The 14,287-nt window shown below is 41.6% G+C and overlaps 1 protein-coding gene across 2 annotated transcripts in view; it reads right to left on the minus strand.

Moving 5' to 3' along the window:
* Positions 1-12,573, minus strand: part of TGFBR3 (transforming growth factor beta receptor 3) — a 189,843-nt gene extending 177,270 nt beyond the window's left edge. For both annotated transcript variants that reach the window (XM_079147484.1, XM_079147483.1), the window contains exon 1: positions 12,307-12,573. The gene's annotated coding sequence lies outside the window, so the exon portion shown is untranslated. The remainder of the gene's footprint in view (positions 1-12,306) is intronic.
* Between the last annotated feature and the right edge of the window lie 1,714 nt (positions 12,574-14,287).

A 14,287-nucleotide genomic window follows, 5' to 3' on the forward strand; every position in this document is an offset into this window, starting at 1 on the left:
AATTACATAGCCCATCCTCTTACCCACTACAAATTAGGGTTCCTCCAGAAACATCTGGCTTCCAAAAAAGAAAAAAAGACAGGGTCAATGCCTAATCACTAAACCACTATGGATACCAAACAGGCTCCAAATGGGCAGTCACTCTGGTAATAGGCAGTCTGATGAAATCACACACAAAGACAAATTATTTTGTTTTGAAATCAGGATTGTAAAGCTTGACCAGCAATTATATTTTACTTCATTCATTCAGTCACTCAACAAACATTTATGAGCACCAACCTCATGTTGGGCATTGTTTAAGGAGCTGGACACAAAGCAGGAAACACATCTGTTTTCAAGGCGTTTTACCTCCTGATGTGGGGGACTGACAACAAATATATATGTCAAACTGTGGTAAGGCCTAGAAAGAAAAATAAAGCAGGATAAAGAGAGACGGTGATGTGAGGAGAGATGCTATTCTAACAGGGGGCCAGGGAAGGTCTCTCAGATGAGGTGGCATTTAAGCACAGAGAAGAGAGCCAAAGTTGTGATAACATCTAAGGGAAACACTTCCCAGGCAGTGGAAATAGCGAGGGCAAGGGTCCTTGGTGAGTTCTACAGTACAGTGGAAGCATGGGGCCCCACAGCCCACAGGGGTTCAAATCCCTGCTCTGCCTCTTCCAAGCAATGTAATTAAGGGCAACTTAGGTAAATCTCCACGCTGATCTGTAAAGCAGGCATAATGTGTCCTGTCTCCCTCACAGGGCTGTTAGGAAGATTAAGTAAATTAATACCATATAACGTACTTAATACCCAGTATGTTGTTAGGGTTCAGGAAATGAAAGCTATGATTATTGTGAGCTAGTCATCGATAACTCAGTTCCATTCAAGATAATTCATTTTCAATTGATAGTTTTGAATCCCAGGGTTAATTATACTACTGGCTCTGTACATGGCCAACAACTTCCTCCTAAGCCTGAGACTTCCGTGGCTGGGCTTCCTGTCCTGAGGAGAAGAGTCCCGTATGGAACCATACTGATATTATCTCAGTAACAGTGGGAGGCACATTACTCTAGCCTTACTATTACACTAATATGAATTATGCTCTTCATTCCACACTCCTTGCCCCCAGAATCCAACACTTCTTCAGGACAGGATTTCTTGCCCCTTAGGCGAACGTTATTGGTTGTCACAGGACTGGTCCCACCCATCTTCACTCCTCGCTGGCATCTCTGACAGAAGCAAGTAGCAACCTCAATTACATCCTCCATCTTCAGAAGGGTTCAAGCTGCACTTCAAAATGAAAATGACAATTTAGGTTTTTATCTAAATTCTTTCTCCAATGTTCTTTTTGCCTAAAATAAATATTTCTTTTCAAAGAAAATAGAACAGTAAAGCAAAACTCAAAAATCATCTGGGCTGGCAGTCTCAAGACTGTTCCGAGGAGCACAGTACCAACTCTAGAAGGCACCATACGCCACCACTGGCATGGGCTCAGAGCTAAGGGAGAACATCAGGGCCACAAGGAAATTCTTCCTCTCTGCCTGGTACCCTCTCCCCCAGCTCTTTCCTTTATTGCTCAGTTTATTTTTCATCCTTGTAGCTGGATAGGTTATAGGGCAAACCACAGGCAGAGAAAAACCACAGCAAGCCCATGCCTGTTAGAGGTAAAATGGGAATCTTCCCAAACCACTTGTAAGGCTGGGGAGAGACCCGGGTTGCTGCTTCAAGTCGGACAATTAAAAAGAGATCAGTGTTCTAGTCCAACAAGTCTTAAATGAGGCTTTAAAAAATCAGATTCTCCTTCTTCCTGACAGGCCTGATGTGTTCCCTTTTGCACACCGAGTGTTGTTTAACTGGGATAATAATGAATCTACAAACTCTTACTTTTTCTCATTCATTTATTCATTCGGCAGGTATTAATCGAGTGCCTTCTCTACTCTAGGACTGTTCTCCACATGGGATTTGGGCAGGGAACAACACATACTCCCTGCCCTCATGAGGCTTACATTCTAAATAGGGGACGGACATGAACAAGACATGGAACTGTGTGTTAGGTAGACATAAGTGCTAAGAAAACACATAAAGCAAAGACATGCATGTGAGTCTTGAGTTTGTTTCTTTGTTTTGAGTAAGGACCTAAAAGAAGTGAACTCTGTAGATATTTAGGAGGAAAACCTTCCAAGTGAGAAAAACAGCACATGTGAAGGCCCTGACACAAAGTGGACACTCAGGGAACAGAAAGCAGGCAAGGCAGCTAGAGTAGAGTGAGCAAGCCAGGTAGCAGAGGTAACAAGAGACCTGGGAACAGTTGGCTACCATGCAGGACTTCACAGATCACTGTAAGGATTCTGATTTTTACTCTGAAAAAGACAGGAGCAGTAGAAAGTTTCAAGCAAAGGAATGATGGGCTCTGGCTTAGGTTTTATCAGAATCATTCTGGCTATTAGGCGGAGACTAGATTACAAAGGGGTAAGGAGGGGAGGGAAACGCTGCTCACTGACTGTGTGATCTTGGGTAGACCACCTAACCTCTCTGGTTGTTCTCATCTTGAGAGGGTCTTAAAGAAGAGTATTCTAAGTCCTGCTCTAATCTCAAATTCTGATTCTGATTTGATTTCTTTTGTCTTGTCTATAGTTATATCAACTATAACCCTGACCTTTCCTCAAAGCTTTAACTGCAGTGAAACTGAGTTGAAGAATTCAATTTGACAACACATCATGCATCAGGCCCATACGATACACCCAGGATTCAAAGATGGTAACACTCTGCTATGGTCTGGATCTTGAATGTCTCCCCCGAAGGCCCATGTACTAAAGGAATATCACCAGGGTGGTGACAATTAGGAGATAGGAGAATCTTTACTAGGTGGGGTCTAGTAAGAAGTTTTTAGGTCTTTGGAAGGAGATGATGGGATCCCAATCTCTCTTTTCCTCTTTTTTGCTTCCCAGACTTGAGGTAAGTGAGATTGTTCTGCCACACAGATCCACCAGGATGTGCTGCTTCACTACAGGCCCAACACAACAGGGTCAACAGATCATGGAGTCAAATGTCTAAAATTATGACCTAAAATAAAACTTTTCTCTTTATAAGTAAATTATCTTTTATTATATTGATATATAAGAGCATAACAAAAGATAATTAAGGAAGGCCACAATCCAAGGACCACAGAGTAGTATTTGGGTTTGGAATTAGTTCTAATGAAAATACCTACAGAACAACCAGGTGTCAATGCTGAATAACAGGCTGCTGAAAATATGGGTATGAAATGAAAAAACTGGAAGTTCCTGACATAGGCATGACCAATGAAGCATGGAAATAGGAGAAACTAAATGCAGACTAAGAAAAGAAAAAGAAGGGGGAGATGCTGCTAATGGTTTGAATGTCTCCACCAAAACTCATGTTGAAATCTAATCTCCATGTTGAGGTACTAGAGGGTAGAAACTTAATCCACTATGGTATTTGGAGTGGGGGATGGGTTGGAAGGTAATTAAGGTTAAACAGGACCATAAGGGTGGGGTTCTAATCCAATGGAACTGTGGCTTTATAAGGAGGGGGTGTTAGAGATACCAGAGCTAGAATGCTCTGTCTACCCCTGGGCTGCCTAGAAACTGTGCAGCAGGTGCCCCACCAGCAAGAAGTACCTCACCAAATGTAGTCACTCAATCTTAAACTTCCAGCCTTCAGAATTGTAAACTGAATAAACTTTATTCTGCATAAGTAAGCCAGTCTTGGCTTTTTTGTTACAGTGACAGAAAAAGGACTAACACAAACACTAATACATGGGGATCCATCATTGAAAAGACTGCAGAGAGATCAGAAACATGAGGGGAAAACCAAGAAAATAAAACATGGGGAAAAGAGGAGAGTAAAGCAGAAAATGCATGAGGGAGAGAACAATGAAGCAGGCTCGGAATTTTGCACTTTGCACCTTTTCTGGCTCCTCATGGTGTGGTGGGCGTGGGAGCCTGCCTGCCCTTCTGCCTGCCTGCCCCGCAAGCTGAGAAGTAAATGGAAGGTTAGAAGAAAAGAACCAAGAGCTAACACCACTAGCCCTGGCGAGACTAGTTGTTATCAGAGATTCTGTACCATCAGGAAAGTTTTATTCAACACTGTGGAGGTGTAAGGTGTGAGAAACAGGAACCAAGAGCTGCTGGGGGTGATCTTCTGGTGGTGAAAAGGAGGTTTCTTGGTTGATTTCGTGGGACCACTAATCCTGAAACTAGCAGCAGGCACTCAGAAAGGCTAGTTGCTTCTGATAAGTGTCAAGGACAACATAGCCACCCACGCATTGTCCAACTATTAGACCTCTGGCCTCCATTCTCTTCTAACACTAGCACCTCTGTGTTTTCTCCCCTAGCAGAATACTGCTGAGCAATAAGGACTGCATTTCAGTTGAAAGCAAGGCTAAGTGTAACAAAAGTCCATAGCACCAACTACCACGTGTGATACTGTGGATCCATACATTGCATAAATCAGACAGGAAAAGGCTTCACCAAAAATCCAAGCTGGAACCCAGAACACTGGGTCCAGACCAGTTAGTGTCAGCAAAGTTGCCTAACCGCTCTTCAATGTGCTCTCTGAGAAAAGAAAGGAGCCAAAAGAGGAAAAAGACTTTAATCCTAAAATTATTCTTAATTTCCAATACAGAGCACTTGAGAAACATCTAAATCCAACAAAAAACTAGCAGATTCTTTAAAATGTGCATCTACAATTCTTTCTCCTTTACCCTCTGCAAAAAAAGCAATCCAACTCCCAAATGATCATTTTTCTTGGCTTAATTTCACTATTTTTTGTGATACATAATTGGAAACAGACTGCTTTTTCCTGGCTTTTAGAGAATAAGATCCTTTGGGGTTATAAGGATTGCCAGCTATAGAACCTCAGCTTTAACAAAAAATGTTTTTTTGCAAAGCTCTTACCTATATACCTACTTGAAATCTATACTGATTCCAAAGAAAACATTTAAGTCCCTTATTATTATGCAAAAGTGAGCTTTCTCCTAATAATCAGACACCTCCCTCCCTCTCCTCACCTCTCTATCCATTTAAACTAAGTGAAATCCTGCTTTGAGTTCAGCTATCTCCCATTCAGACATTACCAAAAGCCCCACCCAGCATGGTATCTACATGGGACACTTTCTAGAATTTTCAAGAATTTAGTAGAACTGATTCTAAAGAAATCCTCTTTACTCAGCCCATAATAAATTTAATGTCTTGAGCACCTTATGGAGCAAACACTGTAAGCCATGAAATAAAGATGCCACAGACTGAAAAAGGTATAAATACAGGAAAATGTGAAATGTAACAAGTTGTTCATCCTTACCCTGGCTCTTATTAAAAACGTGATTCATCTAATGGCTTTCCTGAAACTGTGGTAAATAATGTGATGAGTTAAAAACAAAAAGACAAGTGTATCTTCACAAAACAGGATTTTTTTTCATGATTCATATGGGATATTATGAATGCATGACACGTAACAATTTCTTTAAGGTCACAAAAATAATAAAACTAATAGGAATATCTGTTCGGAAAGCCTTTGGCAAAAAGAGAGACCAGCAATAATAAACATGCCCATTTAGAAGATCAGAAACTTCTCCCACACACATAGGGAAGACCTTACACTGCAATGATGAAAAATGTATGTAATGAGTCAATGGTGCTTTCCCTCCAAGTTGCATTTAATTTGCCAACCAACTGCACAGAGTCTAATATAACAAAATGAAACATTCATATTTCATAGACACTCAGGTGAGTTTTGTGTTTGAGTATGTTTTGTTTTAAAGAAAAAAGTATAAGAGATAACATAACAGCACTGAGGATCATACCAAAGTATTTAGGATACCACCAGAACATGGAACTTAGTGATTAGAATCTAAGTATCTCACCTCAAATAACCTTCCAAGTTCAGGGGGGGGAAAAAGTCACTTTCTACTACAGCAATTATCATACACTTAGATAATTATGAAATGAAATTTGCAAATAGCCACCAGTGCATTTTTGCTTCCAAGGACCAATATCATACTGTCGAAATACATAAATCATTACAAATCCTAATAGAATGATACTCTCCAAAGGGACTCTTTTCACACACCAAATGGAATTAAGTAGTCACCAGGTTTCTGTTAATAAAATAGTGAAAAAGAAATCCAAAGTTCTGTTAGGCCCTCCACATGGCCGCTCAGTAGTGTTGGTCATCCTGCCTGTGAAACTACAGACCATCTCCCAAGGTAATCTGATTAACAGGGAAGCTCAAGGACTAGTGTCTATAAAGATTGTTTTCTAAAGATCATTTTTTTTTTCAGGAACTAATCACTCAAATGTGTTTTTACAAATGGTCTGTCTGCAATTTTCTACAAAAACCTGACCTTCAGCATATACCAGATAAAAGACAGAAAAGTGAGTGCTTCATCCTCCTGCACACAGCTCCTAACTTGGAAAGCCCCTCTCAGAGTCCAGGGTTCAAGAGGTAGGGAGAGCACATGCTTCTGCATTAACTTTTTTCTTTTTTTTCTTTTTTTATTTGGGATTCTGGGCATCCTTTTTCTTAAAGTGAAGACAGGGCTAACATTTCAGACTTAATTCTAAATTATTATCCTGGCAACAGTTTAAGATTAAATTTCAAAATACATATCACTCAGAGTCCTCTTTCCAATTAGGAGATTTCAACATAAAGGAATCACCACAAATAATACCAGATATTAACTTCCCCCTACTCACACAGTAATTATCACTAGCAGGATATGTCGGGATGGACTGAAGGAACAGTTCTAGGGTTCGTGTTCCAGACCTTCCTTTTAAAATATGGTTTCCACCATATTTAGGTAGCTGTCAATCTATTTAGTCTCCATCTTTAGCCTGGAAAGCTAAAGAATAAAAAAGGTAGAATAAGGTCCAAATAAGAGTAGCCTCAGGCAGAATTTATATTAATGTTGCGTCACACACAAAATATTGCACATATCTTGGTTGAGAGAGCAAGAGATCAATCACTGGTCCCTAAGGTAGAGAGGGAGAACGGCTGGGAATCTGTGCTAAATCTTAAGAAAGGACTTTGTAAGCACAGAAAATAAAGCCCAATATCAGTTAACAAGCAAATGTGCTATTTCAAAGTGGAAAACAAGAAATCTAGAAATGGTCAGAGCCCAGGAAATGGACCCAGATCCTTTTTGTAAAGCCTTTCCAAGTGGTATTGATTTATTTCATCTTGACTAGAAACTGAAGGGAATGAGTAAAAGCTTGTGTTTTATGAAATGCTACAAAGTAACAGTACTATCATTCCAAGTGTTACTCTGAAGACATGGAACCAGAGAAATTACTGCCATTCATCTTAGTGCCCTTAATTTTCTTCCAATGACACAAATGCCCTTACTGAATTCGTTTAAAGTCTCACTATTATGTGTTAAAAACTAGATTTTCATATAATCTAGATTCACTCATTCCAAATTGTCCACATTCCTAATGGCAAGATGAGATTGCTTTTTGAGTTAAATACCTTTAAAAATACTTATCCAACTCAAGTTACAAAAATTTCTAAAAGTATTTAACATTTTTTTAAATTTAAAAAAATATAAGCACACACCTGTAATCCCAGCGGCTCAGGAGGCTGAGCAGGAGGATTTCGGTTCAAAGCCAGTCTCAGCAACAGCAAGGCACTAAGCAACTCAATAAGATCCTATCTCTAAATAAAATACAAAATAGGGCTGGGGATGTGGCTCAGTGGTTGAGTACCCTGAGTTCAATCCCCGGTACCCCCCAAAATTAAATATATTTGGAAATATAAGGAAAATCTACCATTGGATTGATGAAAATGACAATATCGCTGCTATAATAATTATTAAGGTCAAAAAAAGAAGACTGTCGTCTATTAACTAGTAAACCTGACAATTATAAATATTCATCCATTAGCAATGAAAAGACAGAAACATGCACTTCATAATGAATTATCAACAACTGGCAATTCAAAGTGACTACAGAGCAGAATTATCCAGGAAAAATATTACAGCAATGTTACAACTTACCCAGTCAGTCTCTAAATTCTAATTATTCTGTCTTCTACGCTTAAAATATAAAGTCAGAACCTTTCACAGATTTATGATCCCAGGAAATTGTACATCCCTTACATACTAAAATAAGTCAGTAATGACCTGCAAAGGACATTTTTAAGTTCTCTGTACTCTCAGGCAAGCAGTCACCTCACTTTTACAAGCTACAAGCAAGTTTCCTGCAAAAAGGAAAGATTAATTCCTTGGAGTCTTAAAAAGAATGGGACAATAGCTTTCTTCCAGCAAACCAATTCTGTCAATCTTTAAAGGCATTTGGTGACAAAGTCCTAGGCATCCTTAAGGCATCTTAGCCCCCTGCTATCAGAGGATTGAATAAGGACAGTTAATTTGCCAAACTCCAAAACCAGAAACCATAAGCCGATTAGTGAGTAAGGGGTTCATAAACATTTGTGGAGAAAGTAAAGTAGATGGAGGCATGAAAGACTAAATGAGATCCTAAATAAATGCCACTCTGTAGTATAAGTACAATGCTGGGATTTTGAAAGAAGGGATTAAATCTGAAAGTTATTTAAAAATAGGATCCACATGAACCTAAATTAATGAAGTAAATTTAAATCAAAAATACATAAGAAACAAGAAAAGAAACTGGCCTATAAAACTGCAAAGAACCCTATGTACACGTATGGTTGCATGAATAGTGCAATCGTGTACAACCAGAGAAATGAAAAGTTGTACTCCATTTGTGTACAATGAACCAAAATGCATTCTGCTGTCATGTATAACTAAATAGAAAAAATTTTTAAAAAAACTGCAAAGATAGAAAACCTTTTGTTAAAAGTCCATTTGACTAACTTGGCAGGACTGGGTTGGGGAGGATACTGGGCATAGAATCCAAGGGTGCTTTACCCCTGAACTACATCCCCAGTTCCCCTGCTCTTTTTTATTTTTATTTTTTATATTTTATTTTATTTTATTTTTAAAAACAGGCTCTCACTAAGTTGACCAGCCTGACATCAAACTTGCAACCCCCTGCCTCAGCCTCCTGAATTGCTGGTATTACAAGTGTGTGCCATTAAGCCCACCTTCCAAGCACGTTAACTCTTAAATATTGTTTACACATGTATTAACAAGTATGACCACTCATAGACACATCATAGATATCTATGCTGATATTGAATATGATAATCTGAATATCCCTAATCCAAATTCAAATATGCTCCAAAATTCAAAATTTTTTTCAGTGCTACTATGACATCACAGGTAGAAAATTATTCACCTGACCTTATATGATGAGGTGAAGTCAAAAGTATACTAAAAATACACTATGAAGTTACCTTTGGGCTATAAAGTATATATGAAACATAAATAAATTTTGTTTAGACTTGGGTCATTTTCCCAAGACATCTCATTATGCATATGCAAATATTCCAAAATCTAAAGAAATCCAAAACACTTTCGGTCCCAAGCATTCCAGATAAGGCATAATCAACCTATACTAAAATATATGCCTCCAAAGAACTCACAGTAATAGAATTGTTGTTAACTTAGGGTTGATAATCTTTATTGTCTTGCACTTGAAAGATGTTAATGAAACATAATAATAACAGGACTATGAGTGTACTAGTCTGAGAACAATACATTACAACCAGTTTTATACAAGGGATAAATAGCCAGACACATTGGTGCACACCTATAATCCCAGAGGCTCCGGAGGCTGAAGAAGGAGGATCAAAAGTTCAAAGTCAGCCTCAGCAACTTAGAATGGCCCTAAGCAACTCAGGAAGACCCTGTCTCTAAGTAAAATATTAAAAAAGGGCTGGGGATGTGGCTCAGTGGTTAAGCCCCTCTGCGTTCAATCTCCAGTACAGAGGGAGAGAGAGAGTGAGTTAAATAAGGAGCCTTGTAAGAGGATTCAGAATGGATTTCTCTGGATTATCAGTTTTCTCAATAACCTGAAATACTATTCAAACTACACAAAATTATTTTACTTGCATTCCTCCTAAAAAATTTTAAAAAAAAGAAGAACATGTATGTGTGTCTTTAATATCTATCCAGACACCCCAGGGTTCTTGACATATCCAAAATACAGGCCCTGTCCTCAAAATCATTGTTATTTTAATTAGTTAAAATTAAATACAGTTCTCTACTGCAAATTTAGAAAGCAACTTGGTTATTTTGATAGAAGCAACAATTTTCTCTTCTAAAATACATTTGTATACCTTAGAGACATTAAAACTGATTTGTATACCTATGTTTGTATATATAGACATTAAGAGTATGTTGTGCTCCCCCTATTGGCTAATATTAAAATAACAATGAATTCCCCAGGGATTGCCTTTGAAGTTCTGGTGTTCAAAAGTAAGTTGGTGGATTTATATTTAAAAACATGAGCTGAATCAACAGTTGTTAAGCAAAGTTGCCATATAATGGTCAGATTCCATCACAACAGGAAAAATTAAGGCTGACAAATGACAAAGACAAACTAAAGGGCAAAAAATATGCTGAAGCTTTGAAACACTAAACAATGCAGAATTAAAGCCAAACGCAGAGAACACCAAGAAACAGAGCAACATCCTTTAACTGACACAATGGCATGAAATCAATTCCATTTTAATAGCCCTTAAGGGGGTAAGAATTATTTCCCTGCCTCCTGTGCCAGCCTCAAGCTGTTTCCTAAGGAAGCCAAGTAACGGTGATCAACAATGTCTGGAAAATTAATAAAAGAAATTAAGAATAAAGATCCATATTAACACAAGTCAGTTCTATTTATAATTATTTGGAACCAGTCCTCAGAGGAGCTGAAATTTAATACCCCCATAAGTATGTGTATATATATGATCACCTAAATTAATCACAGATATGTTATCTAGTTTTAAGAGATGTGTTGAGCTCAGATGGGAAGCTGGGTGATGGGAGAAGGTCACTGACTCACCACACACAAATCTGACTGCTCTCTGCCCAGCTCACCAAACTAGCGGAGGAGTGAGAACTAACAAAAAGTTGTTATGATCTTGGGCAAGTAACTTAACCTCTACAGTCTTATCTGTAAAGTGAGACTATTGATAAGAGTTTTTACCATAAAATTGATGTGATGCTTAAGTGCCACCAGGTCAGTAAGAACATAAAATGTCCAGTACACAGCAGGGGCTCAATAAATATCAGTTATTACCGTTATCTAAAAGAAATAGCTGATTCCACACTGAAGTAACTGTAGTCAGAAATATCATTCCAGGAAGATTCAAAGATCTTGACCTGCTTTGTGAAGACTTCTATCTTCCCAAAACGGTCACGTCATCTAGTGAAGATGGAACTCTGAAAACGCCTGGTTCCCCATCTCAGTCTGTCACTCCTATAGTCCCCTACCCTCACCGCTGTATCACTGCAATGCTCGGCAAACACTAACACCTGGCAACGCTTCCCCGGCGCCAGGCTCTGTTCTAGCACCTTACACATACTAAATCGTTCAATCCTCACAGCAACATTGTGGGGGCCGGTATAGCTTATTTCCATTCAACAGCTGAGGAAAAAGGGCGATTTCACAGTCCTAGCTTTTTGTATGGCCACCAAATCAATTAGGTTCTATTCTGCCAAGGTAGGACATGCTTGACACGCCGGTTCCCCTACACTACGTGATCCTGGAAAGTGCCCTAATAAGAGCAAATCTATAAACTGATTCTTCTAGCAACAGTCCAAGATTTCCAAGTTTATCCGAACCAAGTTAACACACTTAAGAGAGCCTTCAAAATAAATCGGAAGCGGGGCCAGTTAATGCGGGTGAGTACTCCTCTGGGGCTGCAGCAGTAACGCGCGGCGCAACCTACGAGCACCCCCAGGGCGCGGCCAGCTAGGAGCGCGGGTCGCGTGGGTGCGCTAGTCCTGGAGACGCGCCTCTGCCAAGGCATTGAGTGCAAACCCACAACAAACCTTTCCACTGACGCTGTCACGCGCAGGGAGGAAAGTGGCCGGCGTCACCCCACAGGGGTCAGAAGGAACCGCAGAAAGGAAGAGTGAAAGCGGTCTTGGAGATTCCTCCCCACCACTGCGCATTGCCCCGAGCGCTGGCCACCGGTGACGACCTCTTCCCACGCACCTCAGGTCCCGCTCCTCGGAGCATAAACACTGCAAGACCAAGGCCGCCCTCCCAAGCTCAGGGGTTCCGGCGTCCGGGGCGACCCCAGCAGCTAAGCAGGCACCAACAGCCCGCGCCCCGGGACGGGTATCGCGCAATCTGCACAGTCCGCGGCCGGGTGGGTGACCAGCAAGCTGCATAGCCAGGGGAAGTCCCGGCTGGGGCTGCAGAGCTGAGCGGACGAGCCGGCACGTACCTCCGAGGCGGTGTGTCAAGAGGAGATCCACCCGCGGCAAATTGGAGGAAAGCAGAGCAAAGTTCCTCCCCGCCCAGCACTCGGCGGCTGCGAGCTCCGGCAGCTGCTGCGCCGCGGCACAACTACGCCATCCGGACCCGCCGGGGACTTTCACCTCCGCAGGGAGCTCCGAGAATCACGCAGGGAAAGTGGCCGGCGCGAGAGCCACCGACTTCCCTCCCTCACTCCCTGAGAAGAGGAAAGTGCCGCTTGGCGTCCCCGAAACCCTCGATTACCCCCATCGGCCGACCTAGCGCACCTCGCTCTGGCTCACACACCGCGGGCGGGGTCGGCAGGACGCCACATCAATCAGCGCGCGGGGGGAAGGGCGCTTCTTCTCCGCTGCGTCCCCACCGGGGGCTCCGGGCCGCCCAGAAACTCCTCCTCCCGCCTCCCGCCTCCTCTCTCCTCCCCTTAAGCCTCCCCGGCTGATGGATGAGCCCCAAGAGCAGCTCAAGCCTGTGTTTCCCTCCCGGCGGAGAAGCCAAGGAGCTGGGGTGCGGCCGCACTCAGCGCACCCAGTTGGGACAGCGGGTGGGAAGAAGAGCGGCCAACGCTGTGCGAACTACACGGACTCACTCGCTCAAACTAGATCCTTCAGACTTTCAGCTCTGCAGAGCTGAGATTTTATTTGGCTCCTCGGTCTTGATACAAAAATTCTAAAACCGCAATAAACTCATCACACACCCTCTGCCCACACCCCAGCACAGCACCCCTGCCCCCGCACACATAAATTCTGCCCTATTTGTTTTTTCCCAACCTCTATCCTGGCATGTTTAGCTGAAGATACACTTGTGGACGCTAGCGAGTCTTTTCTCTTCCTCGCTAATAGCTGAGAGGAGTATTACCTTGCCGTTTCCTCCCCGCTAGCGAAAAAAGTTAATACAAATAATGGAACGAGATCCGCATTTCTGGAGTCCACCCTAAAGGTCGGAGCGAGGTGAACAACAGGTGGGCGGTGCAACGCCCTGCATGCACCGTGCCCTGTGAACTGCAACCTGCAGGAATTGAAAGCAGTGATCAGAACACTACTTTGATACTTTAGTTACATCACATATTTCTATTAAAAGGTATACTATATAACAGAACATTCTTACAAATAGGCAGATGAGATGACCACGAACTGAATGGGGTTTCCAGAAACGTGACTTCCAGTCCTGGCTCTATCATTGAAAATTGAAATGAGTAGCCAAGTGGTAGAGAACCGTAGCTAGGAAGCAAGGCCTTGTGTTCAATTCCACAAACACACAAAAGTCAAGTCCTAGATCATTTAAGAAGTGCCTGTAAAGATTGATTAAGTGACTGCTCTCGTGTGGAACCAATTCACATTATCCCCATCCTCAACTATTGAATGACTCTATATCAGCAGGATACTAAACGTAGTATACCTATGGACTCAGCACGGTAAAGCCCTACGGAAACCGAGGCCTTATAACTTACCAGAAAGTGTAGCTATTAAGTGGGAGGGCCAGGATTCAACCCACTTTTCCTACCTTGGAGCCCAAGTTCCCCAGAGGGCTAAAGTAAAGATTTATTTTACTACCTGTCACCCAAAAGCTTTGCATATTGGCAAAATTAGAATTTTTTTAATTCAGGATTATTAATTTTAGTAGATGACATGGGAAAGCACAAAAATTTTATATTAGTGTCTACAAAACTAACTTGTTTTTTGAGGACTGAGGATTGAGCTTGGAGCCTCGGTATTCTAAGCATGGAGCTCTACCACTGAACACCACCCCCAGCCCATCTTTAAACTGATATATTGTTAGCAGAAATCTTAGCCAAGCACAGTGGAGCATGCCTGTAATCCTTGCAACTTGGAAGACCTGAGGCAGGAAAATCACAAGTTCCAGGCCAGCCTGGGCAACTCAGCAAGTCCTGTCTCAAAATAAAATTTTAAAAAGTGGCTGAGGATGTAGCTCAGTGGTAGAGCACCCCTGGG

This window comes from Sciurus vulgaris (assembly GCF_902686455.1).
Source record: "Sciurus vulgaris genome assembly, chromosome: 1".
Classification (NCBI taxonomy): Eukaryota; Metazoa; Chordata; class Mammalia; order Rodentia; family Sciuridae; genus Sciurus; species Sciurus vulgaris.